Consider the following 14,050-nt stretch of genomic DNA (forward strand, 5'->3'; position numbering starts at 1 on the left):
AGAACGTTTTTCAACACGACCTGACATCGTGTCAGCACATTGCGCTAGAAAGGCAAGCTTGATGATTCCCCAACCTGGGAACAAGGGACCTACTTATAGGCTAGAGGACTAGACCTTTGAGAGGAGGAGCTGATGTTACGACCCAACACGCATGACAAGGCCAGGGCCTGCCCCACAGGACCTACGGCGGCTACCACACCATATGCGGGAACACGAACTCAGGGCGACTCCTCTCGGGACGGAAGAACTATGGGACAAGTCACGTGACGATAAGAGATAAGGAACCCGTACGTTCGAGATACGGGGTCCGTCCTTTCACGATACGGAACCCGTATGTTCAGAACACGGGAACCGTTGGGTAAACATACGGACAAAGAATATGTTCAGGAACGAGACTTGTATATAGTGTGGACTTGAGCCGGGCACAAGGACAGACTTCCATAGCTTCTTCAGCAATCAACTTAGTATCAGATCTTACGATCGCTTTCAGCTATCTTCACTGAGAACCCCTTCTGACAAGACTACGATTGATCACCGAAGCCTTACCCACCTTACGATTTACAGACATAGCTTCAGGGAAGCTATCCACGACTACGACACTGTTTACTTAGTTATCGCAGCCTCAACTTCTGCTAACATACTCACTACGACTAGCTGGCCGTAACATTTAATAGCAAGTAAATATCTAGTATTACTTATTTATTAAGTAATCTTATATTAATTATAATTTAACCCTTCGTTTTTTTCTTATTTATATTATATTTCTATATTATAAATAAAGAGTATATAATAGCTACTAATCTTATTATCTAGCTAGCCTTATTTAAGGTATATTACTTCTTAAGTTCGTTATTTATAAATACGTAATCCATAATAAAAAAAATTTATAAACTACTTACTTTTAGTTCTATTATTCTTTAAATAAGTTAATTTATATCTTATCTTTATTAAGTATAAGGATAATTCTATAGTTATAATATAGGTCTACTTAGTTAAGTATTTTTACTAGCCTTTTTACGTACGTCCTATTTTTTATATATACTTGATCCTATATTTATTTTTAATTATAAATATCGATTTTAGTTTTAAAATACTATAAGTAGGTATATTAGTATAGTATTTATGTTTTATCTTATTTAAGTTTTTAGTAACTATAAAAATATATTCTTTAGTAATATTATATAGCTCGTTCTTTATTACTTTTATAATTTAGCTAAGGATATTATTATTAATTATCTAAGTAACCTCTTCTACTTTTTATAAAAATAAGTCGTTTTAAATATAATTCTTATTTAAAGAGTATAAACTTATTAAAATAATTAAATACTAATATTATATAAAGCTTTTATAGTTATAAATTAATTTAGGACCGCTAAGTAGAGTAGTTATAATATATATATTAAGTTCTTATTATTATTTTATTTTTATAAGAGTAAGTTAATAAAATTTATTAATATAATTTTATATTCTCCTAGGGGATAATATAATTATCCTAATAAATTACTTATTATATAACTAAGAAGCGTCCTTAATAAACGTATTAAGGGCTATATTATATACTAATTATAATATAACTATTTACTTATTAAAATTAATAACGAGGCCATAAGTATTATAAAATAAGGTACTAAGTAATACCCGTATTACGAAGTTATTAATTATTCTTACTATAATTAGTACGTAAGCCTTTACTTTTACTCCGCAAATAAACCCTAATAAGTATAAGTTAAAGGTAGCTTTTTATTAATAATAAACTCCCTATTAATACCTCGTATTTTCTTAGTTTTAATAGGCGTATTATTAGTTTCTAAGTATATTATAAGAGCTATTATTTATTTATTAATATTATAAATATACTAGTATTTATATAAATAATATGATTTTCTAAGCCCTCGTTAGTATAAGCCTAGACCTAAAAATAAGTTTTTTTATTTAGCCCCTTTAGTAATAAGTCTTACTATAACTTTTATAACTTAGCTTATTACGTATATAAAATTAACTTCCTTTATTATAATAAAGATTTTATATAGAATCTAATTAACTTCCTATCTTTTTTTTTATTATATAAGAAGTACTTAATATACTCCTCTATATTATTCTATTATATTACTAAGTTAGGTATCGTAGTTATAATAATACTCGTTTTTTTAAGCTAGGTTAGTCCTCTTAATTTATATTCTTTTATATATATTTAAGTAATATACTACTTAATTAGTTATTATAATAATTATAACATTTCTCTTAATTATTTTATAGTAGTTATATATAATACGTAACCCTTATATATTTAAACAGCTTAACCATATCCTCTTTATAAAGAGGATAACTATAAAAATACACGTTTTACATTACCTATTTTTATTTCCGTATTACTTTCTATATTACTTTTTAATCATAGCCTTATTTTATATAATACGTCCTAATTATATAATTACCTAACTAAGCTATAGTCTTACCCCCTCTACTAGAGCGCCCTTTATTAAAGAGACTATATTAAATAGTAATATAATTACCTCGTAATTTAAAAAATTTCTTTTTTACTTACGAGCTTACGATATAAGTACATAAAATTTTAAAAACACCCTATTTAATACGACCTCTTATAACTAAGCTAAATAATATTTAAGCCAGGCTATATTAAAACTTACTAATAATTAATATTATACTTTTATAAATACCTAAATATTACGCCATATTACTTATTAATAAACGAATCCTATAAAGCTAACTTCGAAATCCTATACTACGCTAACTAAAATAATAACTACCTCTTTTATTATAATAACGAGCAACTTAAAATTTTAAAATTACTTATATTATTAAAACAAAAATTATATAACACTACAATACGAAATTTATAGCATAATAAAAATAATTAATAAAGTATAAAATATACTTATATTTATAAAACGGTTTTATAACACTTTTTAAAACCTTTATTTATAACCTTAATTTAAAACTAAGACCTAACTATATTACTAATAATTTTAAAATAATACTATTAAGACTACTACGTAAACCCCTAGTAGTGCTAAATATTATTATAATAATATTTTATTATATACTAAGTAAGCGCTTAAATATAACAAAACAGAATCCTTAAAAAAATAAGTAATAAGGACTAAAAATTTATATTATTAATAACTTACTATAACTATTTCTTATTAATAATTATAGTACCTATAAACTAAATACCTAAAACTATATAGTAGTAATAAATACTAACACATACTACGGCTACGCTAAGTTTTTTTTCTATAAACTTTTTTATTTACTAAATCTAAAAAAAGAATAAACCTAGCCCCCCGAGTTACTAAGTTATTATCTAAGTTTATAAACTAATATAATAATATTACTAAACAGTTTTATAACGTTAATATTCCTAAGAGCGCTACTAAGATTAGGCTAGTACTTAGGCTAACTACCTTTTTATTTATACTAACTAGGACCCTATTTTTTTTTTTTATAAATAAACTTATATAGCTACCCGTATTAACCTTATTAATAATAGTAACTATAATGATACCTTCTTTAGTATATAGCGTACCTATTATAATACCCCCCTTACTTACTAAATTACTTAATAAGACTAAGCCTTTAATATATACTTACCCTTAATATTAACTATAGGCCACTACTTATAAATAATAATAACGAGATTATTAATAATTTTATTAAGGTTTTAATATAAGTACTAAGTAATATATTAAGAGCGCATAGTACGACGTCCTTAGCTATATAATTTTTATTAAAAATATAAGCCTCCTTTAACCCGATCCTAAAAATAAAATATAACTCAAAGCTTATTTTTAAAGCTTAAGTAACTTTTATTATAATATTAAAATATAAATTTAAATTATAAAAGAATTTATAACTAACTTATATATTATAAAATTAATTATACTAAGCTTTTACTTTAATTTACAAAAGTAATATAAAGTTAATAAAATTACTAATTCCTTAAGCTAAAAAAGTAGCACTACGGAACGCTAAGTAAATAATAATTTACAAAAGCTCTATAAACAGTTTAGAGCTATATTAGCAAAAATTAAAAAGTAGTTTAATTATAATTATTTTATTTTTATAAAAATTTATAGTACTAATAAGATCCCTTTTTTACTTAGGATTATTTTTAATATACTAGAGTATAAGGAGATATATAACTACGATAGTAGCTTACCTAATTTTATAAAAACCTTATTTTAAAACTACGAACTTTTTTATAAACTTATAAAAACTAATATACTTAAAAAGTATATAGCACTTATTAAAAAAACGTAAAGTATTATAAGAATCCCTTAAGTATTATAATAGAAGCTTAGAGTATGCTTATAATATATATACTAAGTATTAATATATTAACAAAGAAAACAAAATAAAAATTTAATTTACTAAGGGCTAGTTATTAAATATAAAACTATATAGATTAACCCTACGGCTACCTAAAAATAATTATTAGTAATATAATTAGTTTACTTAAAATAGAAATAAATATTTTAAAAGGACGGATTATATAACTATAATAACTTTTATTACTAAATAGAGGCCCGGTAACTATTCTAGGGCCTAACCTAAGATAATAAAAGGCATTATAAAGCCTACTACTTTAAACAAGGACCTAACGATTTTATAAATATTTAGCTTGTCTAAGAGGATAAGAAAAATATAGAGGCCCGTATTAATAAGTTAGTTAATAAAAATATTTTTTAATTACGTATTTATATATAAATAAGAAAAATAATTACTACGGTAGCTAACTAAGTAATATTATTACCCAAGTATACGTAAAAGAATATAAGTTAAGAGGGGACTAACTTAATTTAAAAAAATAAATATTATTATAACGCAGTACCCGACCTAGTAATATAATAAAACGATATAAAGGAATATATTAAGCGCTTTTATATAATAAAAAGAGGAAGATAGGGATTAATTAAATTCTATATAAAGTTTTTATTATAATAAGGAAGTTAATTTTATATATATAACGGGCTAAGTTATAAAAGTTATAACAAAACCTATTATTAAAAGGCTAAATAAAAAAGACTTATTTTTAAATCTAGGCCCGTACTAATAAGGGCTCAAAAATTACACTATTTACGTAAACACTAGCATATTCGTAATACTAATAAATAAATAATAGTTTTTATAATATACTTAAAACTAATAATACGCCCTATCGAAGTTAAAAATACGAAGCGTTAATAAGGAGTTTATTATTAACAAAGAAGCTATTTTTAACTTATACTTACTAAGGTTTATTTACAGTAGAGGTAAAAGCTTATATACTAATTATAATAAGGATAGTTAATAACCTCGTAATATAAGTACTACTTAGTACTCTATTCTATAATACTTATAGCCTCGTTATCAACTTTAATAAGCAAATAATTATATTACAATCAGTATATAATATAGCCTTAATATATTTATTAAAAACGCTTCTTAATTATATAGTAAATAACTTACTAAGATAATTATATTATCCCCTAAAAGAGCATAAAATTATACTAATAAACTTCGTTAACTTACTTATAAAAACAAAATAATAATAAGAACTCAATATATATACTATAATTACTTTACTTAGCAGTTCTAAAATTAATTTACGATTATAAAAGCCCTTATATAATATTAGTATTTAATTACTCTAATAAGCTTATACTTTTAAACAAAAATTATACCTAAGATAACTTATCTTATAAAAAGCAAAAAAGTTACCTAGATAATTAATAATAATATCCTTAGCTAAATTATAAAAATAGCAGAGAACGAGCTATATAATATTATTAAAAATATATTTTTATAATAACTAAAAACTTAGATAAGATAAAATATAAATACTATACTAATATACTTACCTATAGTATTTTAAAATTAAAATCAATACCCATAATTAAAAATAAATATAAGGTCGAAATATATACAAAGAATAAGACGTATATAAAGAGGCTAATAAAAATACTTAATTAAGTAGACTTATATTATAATTATAGAATTATTTTTATATTTAATAAAAATAAAATACGGATTAACTTATTTAAGGATAATAAAACTAAAAATAAGTAATTTATAAATTTCTTTTAGTATTACGGATTACGTATTTATAAATAGTAAACTTAAGAAGCGATATACTTTAGGCAAGGCTAGCTAAATAACGAGATTAGTAATTATTATATACCCTTTATTTATAATATAAAAACACAATATAAATAAGAAAAAATAAAGGACCGAATCGTAATTAATATAAGACTACTTAATAAGTAGGTAATACTAGATATTTACTTATTACTAAACTAAGATAATATTATAAAATTATTATATAATAAAAAGTTATATTTATATTTAACGCTTTTAAGTTCTTTTACTAGCTAAGTATATATTCTAAGTATTATAATATAATTATAATTAGCCCTCGCGGCTCGAGTATTTTAATATAGTTTTATAAGCTTTAAAAACGCGCTAGTATATATTTAACGCTTTATAAATTACCTTTTTTAAATACTAATACTTTATCTAGGTATATATTAATAATATTATAATTTTTAGTAATAACGAGGAGTACTAAGTACTTATAAATCGTTATAAATATCCTTAATAAAACTATATATATATTAATATAGCTAAATCTTTTATAAAATTCTTAGAGATAGTCCTATTTAGGTATATTATAAATAGTAACGGTATTTAAAAATAAATAATCGTATCTAGTTTTTTAAAAACTTGCGTTTTTATAAATTTTAAAAATTTTAAAATATATTTTAAAATAATAAGCTAGCTCTATACGGGTATACTATAGTATAACGTAATTATATACCCTTTAATAAGAAAAACCTAGCTTAATACTAATTTTTAAACTTAAAAATAGCTTAAGGATAAGTAAGTACGTACTTATTAAGTAAAGATTATTATAAAAGAAGTGTTTAAACTCCTAAAAAAATAGAAGTATAAAATTTATTATAATACTTATTCTATACGTAAATAAAACGGTCTTATTATAACCTAGAAAAGCTATTATTTTTAAAATTTAAAATTAATACGTGTTTTTAAGATTTAGACTAATAATTTTCTAACTAAATATTAAATAAGATAGTATATAAATACCTAATAAAGACCTCATAAAAATATATTAAGCCTATAATATTTCTCCTAAATAATTATAATAATAAAAAGTAGTTCGGAGCTATAGAAGTAAAAATAATAATAATAATTTAAGTAATAAAAACTTAAAAACTTATATAATTTAACTATTACAAAGTTAATATTCTTACTAATTACGTAGTAACTAAGGGTATTATTATTTATACGTTACTATATACTATAGACCTTAATAAAACTAATTTCTAACTTATTAACGTAATAAATTACTTTTATAATTTAAACTCCGTATTACTTATATACCTAAAAAGCTTAATATTATCTTTAATACTTTATCTAAACTACTAATATTAAGTATAAATTTTATATAGCGCTTCTCGTACCAAAACGAGCTTAAAAATATTAGCCCTAAAAATTTATAAATATACTAAATATAGTTATATAATACGTAGCTAACAAAGGATTATAACTAAGATAAGCCGTAGGGATAATTATAATTATACTCTAAAACCTTATTAATAAAATTATTTAAAGTTATTAAAATAATAAAAATTACGTAGGTCCAAAATTTTATATAATAAATACGCAACTTAAATAAAAATACTATATACTTATACAAACTACTATAGTTTTAAAATACTACGAAAATAATACTAAGGAGTACATAAACCAGTCTTACCATAATACTTAAATAATAACGGGTTATTCTACTATATTACTAACGACAATAATCATAAGTTATATATCCAAATTAGTTATATAAAATATAATCCGTTTTACCTATAACAAAACTTTCATATAAAAATAAAAATTCTTTACAAAGCTATAATAATTTATTTTTATAAAAAGCGCCTCATAACAAATTATATATAATACTACCTAATATATTACGAGAACTAAACATACTACACCTTACTAATAAGGAGTTTTTAACTTATTATATTACTTAGTATTTTATATAATATTATTATTATTAACTTTATTATTAATATACTAAAACCCCGCAAAGTATAGCTTTAGTTACTACCCAATTTCTAAGTACTTAATATTTTAATAATAATATATAAGTTTTTAAAAAGTTAATACTTATACTAAGAAACGTATAATATAAAGCATATTACTAAGCTAGGTACTACTCTAAGTACTACTCCTATATAACTAAGGATTATTATAAAAATTATTAATAATAAGGACTTTAAATCTGTTTTTATAATTTAGAAAAGAATATTTTAAGTAGTTAGGTTAAGTTACTTATTTTAATTACGTATTACCCTAAATAAACGGGTAGAGCGAATAGAGTAACTAAATAATAAAAATTATAATTCGTTTTTATATTTTTATTTTTAAAAATACTATAAATTAATATTTTACTAGCGTTATAATATATACTTAATAATTTACTAATAATTATAATTAGCCGCTTATTAAATAAATTAGTACTCGGGTTTAAATTACGCTTAGTATTTAACTACGTTAAAACTATAGTATTATTAATAAAAATTTAGTTAATATACTCTAAGATATTTATTAATAAAAAGCCGCTTATTAATATTACTAAGGCTATTTAAAAATAGTAGTATAATAATAAATACTAAAACGTAATATTTTATAAAAAAATAAAGTATTTTTAAAGCTAAGTAATAAATATTACTTTTTAAATAAACTTAAAAAAATAGTTCCCTAAATAAGCCGGGCTTTTTATATAATTTATATAGTTAACTTACTTACTTACGAATTAAACTTTTACCCTAATAAAATATATACCCTATAATTTCTAATATATAGCTTTAAAAATACCTTAAGACTAAAACCTATTTAAAAATCTAACTACTACCTAATCCCATAACTATTAATAGTATTAATAAATATAAAATTAAAAGCTTATATAGTATAAAGTTATATAATAAAAAATACCTATTAATTAAGTATTTTATTAAATAAGCGAGTTAGACCTTAGCCTATAATATATAAAAATTATATAAAAATCTCTTACTAAACGCTAATAACCTCGTTAAAGAATTTAAAACTATAAACCTTTTAATTAAAAAAGAATATTATAAAAAGGTAAGAAGCTATTTAATACGATTATATAACCCTAATATTAATAAAAAGGACCCTCCTTTACTTACTATAGAACTTTAACCTTTTATAAATAACCTTAGCATATTATAAAATATAAAATACTCCTTTATTAAGACCTAGCTTTAATTTAATAAAAACTTTTAATTCTTTTTATAAATAAAAATAATTTTCTTTTAATATATTCTTTTACGATTTTTTTATACTTATAGGACTATAGCTTAATAAAATAAAAGGAAAGTACTTATTAAAGTACTTACTATTTTTATATTATTAGCTTTAGTATTTATATTTACGTATTTTTATTACTTATATTTATATTTACTTACTTACTTAACTACTCATAGCCCTTAATTTTTTTATTTATAATAATATAATATACCCTTTTATAATAATCTAAATAAACTACTTATAATAACTAATTAGCCCTCTTTTACTAATTACCCTAATTTACTACGTAGCTCTTACTAAATTATATACGCTTTTATTAATTATAATAAATCTTATATTATTTATAAATTACGAATACTTATTATATTACTTTATTCTTATATAAAACTTAAAATAAATAAGACTTAAGATGCGTAATTAATCTATTATTAATATACTTAATTTTATAATATACTAACCCGCTCTTTTTATAATTAAAAATTCCTAAGCTTAGTACTAATAAACTTAAAACGCTTTTTATTATTCATAAATAAATAAATAATAACGAACTTATAATCCCCTAGCTACGTAAGCCTCTAATATTAATAACTTTAATAATAATAATTTTAATAATTCTAATAAAATTATACGTAACCCTTTATATAAACTTTTAATAATTCTAATACTAAGCTTAATAAATATACTTTATATATAAATATTATAAACCCTAAGGTTATAAACCCTAAGGTTTTTATATTAAGATTATAATCACTACCCTCTTAATAACTACGTTACTCCTTACGAAATTATAAATAGTAATAATATTATTATAAAGTATTATAATATTATTAATAATTAATAGTACCCCGTTCTATATTATAAAAATAATAACAAAATTAAAATTATATTCTAATTCTCTCTTTTAATAAAAAGAGCTCCTTTAACTTATAGAGGACCTTACTAAAGCTACTACGCACAAACTTAAAGTTATTAAATATATTAAAAAGTCTTCTAGTAGTTTTAAAAGTACCTAATAATAAAAATAAATTTATTAATACGAAAGTAATCTTTAAAACTTATAATAATAATAAACGTAATTATTAAAACCGTAACGACTTTTTAAATTTATTAATATTTATAAAAAGATAAAGAAATACTTTAAAAATACGTTCCTCTTTATAAATATTATTTATAAAAATTACTATATACTCTACGCCTAAAAAAACTCCATAATCCTTAATAACGCCTATAAAACCCCGCAAAACCATAAATATCTATAATAAAGTTTTAAAATACGTTAAGTATAAGTTTAAAAATATATTAAATTCTACTCTTTAAACCAAAATTTATATATAAATTAGAGCTTACTATAAAAATATATGCTAAAATAAACTCTAATAGTAAATAGGTCTTACCTTTAATATAATATATTATAAAATTACCAAGGCCTATACTAAGGCCTATAAAATATAAGAAGTAAAAACCTAAAACGAGTACTCCTTTACGTATTAATCTTTAATAATATTTACATAAATAATAAGAACTATATTAATAATACTATTATAAATACCCTCGTAGTACTAAAACGTTACTAAAACGTTTTGACCTATTTATACCTTATAAAATTAAATATATTAATAAGAATAAAGCATCTATTATAATAATTAAGTATTTTTATTACTATATTAAGGATTATATTATTAAAATTACTAAGCTTAAAGTCCGTCTTAGCAAACTTAAGTCTAATATAATTAATAACGCGTATAAAATAACTATCCCCTAAAACGTAATTAATATAATTAGCAATACTAAAACATAAAAACTATTACCCTATATATTATAACTAAGGCCTAAAAAATACTACTTATATAGCGCATAGTATAAACATAATAACTACTCTCTACTAGGGGACTTATAATAAGTTTATTATTTTTAATAACTACGTCTAGAACTAACTTATTATTATTATAAAAAAGCTTAAAAACGATTATATAAAAAGAACTATTATTAAAACTAAGTTTATAAACGAGCTCGCTAGCTTAAAAAAAAGGTTAGTAAAATAACTATTACTAAACCCTTACTTAGTACTTTAATTAAAATAACTACCCCTAAGCTTAAAATTATCCCTAAACGCCTAGCCGTAGCTAACATAGGTTTTTCTAAAACTAAAAAATAAAAAATTAGCGCTTACCTAAACTTACTAAATAATAATAAATAAAAAGTATATTATAAAGTTTTAAAATTAGAATATATAAATAAAAAAAATTAAAATAAAGAAAATATTAATTTTAAATATAACTAGGACGGTTATTTTTATATAGGGGTACTTATAATATTTCTTTTAGTTATTTTATAATAATTATATATAATATATAACCTCGTATATTTAAATAGCTTAACTATATCCCTCTTTATAAAAAATAATTATAAAAATATATTTTTATATTACTTATTTTTACTTCCTATTACTTTTACTTTTTAATTATAATTTTATTTTATATAATACGTTCTAATTATATAATTACCTAACTAGGCCGTAGTTTTACCTTTTACTAGAGCGCCCTTTATTAAAGAGACTATATTAGTAATTATTTTTTTACTTATATATAAATACGTAATTAAAAAATATTCTATTAATTAACTTATTAATACGGGCCTCTATATCTTCTTTATCCTTTTAAATAAGCTAAATATTTATAAAATTATTAAGTCTTTATTTAGAATAATAAGCTTTATAACGCCCTTTATTACCCTAAGTTAGCCTAGAATAATTACTAGGCCTTTATTTAGTAATAAGAGTTATTATAATTACGTAGTTCGTCCTTTTAAAATATTTATTTTTATTTTAAATAGGCTAGTTATATTACTAATAATTATCCTTAAGTAGTTATAGGGTCGATTTACGTAGTCCTATATTTAGTAACTAGCCCCTAATAAGCTAAGTCTTTATTTTTATTTTCTTTATTAATATATTAATACTTAGTATATATATTATAAATATACTGAGCTTCTATTATAATATTTAAAAATTCTTATAGTACTTTACGTTTTTTTAATAAGTACTATATACTCTTTAAGTATATTAGTTTTTAAACTTAAAAAAAAGTTCGTAATTTTAAAATAAAGTTCTTATAAAATTAAATAAGCTATTATTATAGCTATATATCTCCTTATATTTTAATATATTAAAAATAATCTTAAGTAAAAAGCGGATTTTATTAGTATTATGGATTTTTATAAGAGTAAAATAGTTATAATTAAATTACTTTTTAGTTTTTACTAATATAGTTCTAAACTATTTATAGAGCTTTTATAAATTATTATTTACTTAGTATTTCGTAATACTACTTTTTAGTTTAAGGAGCTAGTAATTTTATTAACTCCGTATTACTTTTTATAAACTAAAATAAAAGCTTAGTATAATCGACTTTATAATATATAGGTTAGTTATAAATCCTTTACGATTTAGATTTATATTTTAATATTATAATAAAAAGTTACTGGCTACTAAAAATAAGCTCTAAGCTATATTTTATTTTTAAGAAATTAGGTTAAAAAGGTTTATATTTTTAATAAAAATTATATAGCTAGGGCGTTACGCTACGTACTCTTAGTATACTATTTAGTACTTATATTAAAGTCTTAATAAAGTTATTAATAATTTTATTATTATTATTTATAAGTAGTAACTTATAGTTAGTATTAGGGGTAAGTATATATTAAAGGCTTAGTCTTATTAAGTAATTTAATAAGTAAGGGGGTATTATAATAAATACGCTATATACTAAGAAAAGTACTATTATAATTATTATTATTAATAAGGTTAGTATAGTTAGCTATATAGGTTCGTTTATAAAAAAAGAATAGGTCCTAGTTAGTATAAATAGAAAAATAATTAGCCCAGGTATTAACTTAATCTTAGTAACGCTCTTAAAAATATTAATATTATAGAGCCGTTTAGTAATATTATTATATTAATTTATAAACCTAAGTAATAGCTTAGTAATTTAAGGAACTAAGTTTATTTCTTTTTAGATTTAGTAAATAGAAGGGTTTATAAAAATAAACCTAGCGTAGCTATAGTATATATTAATATCCGTTATTATTATATAGTTTTTAAATATTTAGTTTATAAGTACTATAATTATTAATAAGAAGTAGGGGCAGTTATAATAAGTCGTTAGTAATATAAATTTTTAATCCTTATTACTTATTTCTTTTAAAAATTTTATTTTTATTATATTTAAGCGCTTACTTAGTATATAATAAAATATTATTATAGTAATATTTAGTACCGCTAGGGGTTTATATAGCGGTCTTAGTAATATTATTTTAAAATTATTAATAGTATAGTTAGGTCTTAGCTCGAATTAAAGCTATAAATAGAGGTTTTAAAAAGTATTATAGAGCCGTTTTATAAATATAAATATATCCTGTGCTTTACTAATTACTTTTATTATATTATAAATTTTATATTATAATATCGTATAGTTTTATTTTAATAATATAAGTAATTTTTAAAATTTCAGGTTTACTTATTATTATAATAGGAGAAGTAGTTATTATCCTAATTAGTATAATATAAAATCTTAAAATTAGTTTTATAAAATTCGTTTATTAATAAGTAATACGATATAATATCTAGGTATTTATAAAAATATAATATTAATTATTAATAAGTTTTAATATAGCCCGGCTTAAATATTATTTAGTTTAGTTATAA

Source organism: Colletotrichum scovillei, assembly GCF_011075155.1.
Source record: "Colletotrichum scovillei strain TJNH1 chromosome Unknown Contig00013, whole genome shotgun sequence".
In the NCBI taxonomy this organism is placed as follows: Eukaryota; Fungi; Ascomycota; class Sordariomycetes; order Glomerellales; family Glomerellaceae; genus Colletotrichum; species Colletotrichum scovillei.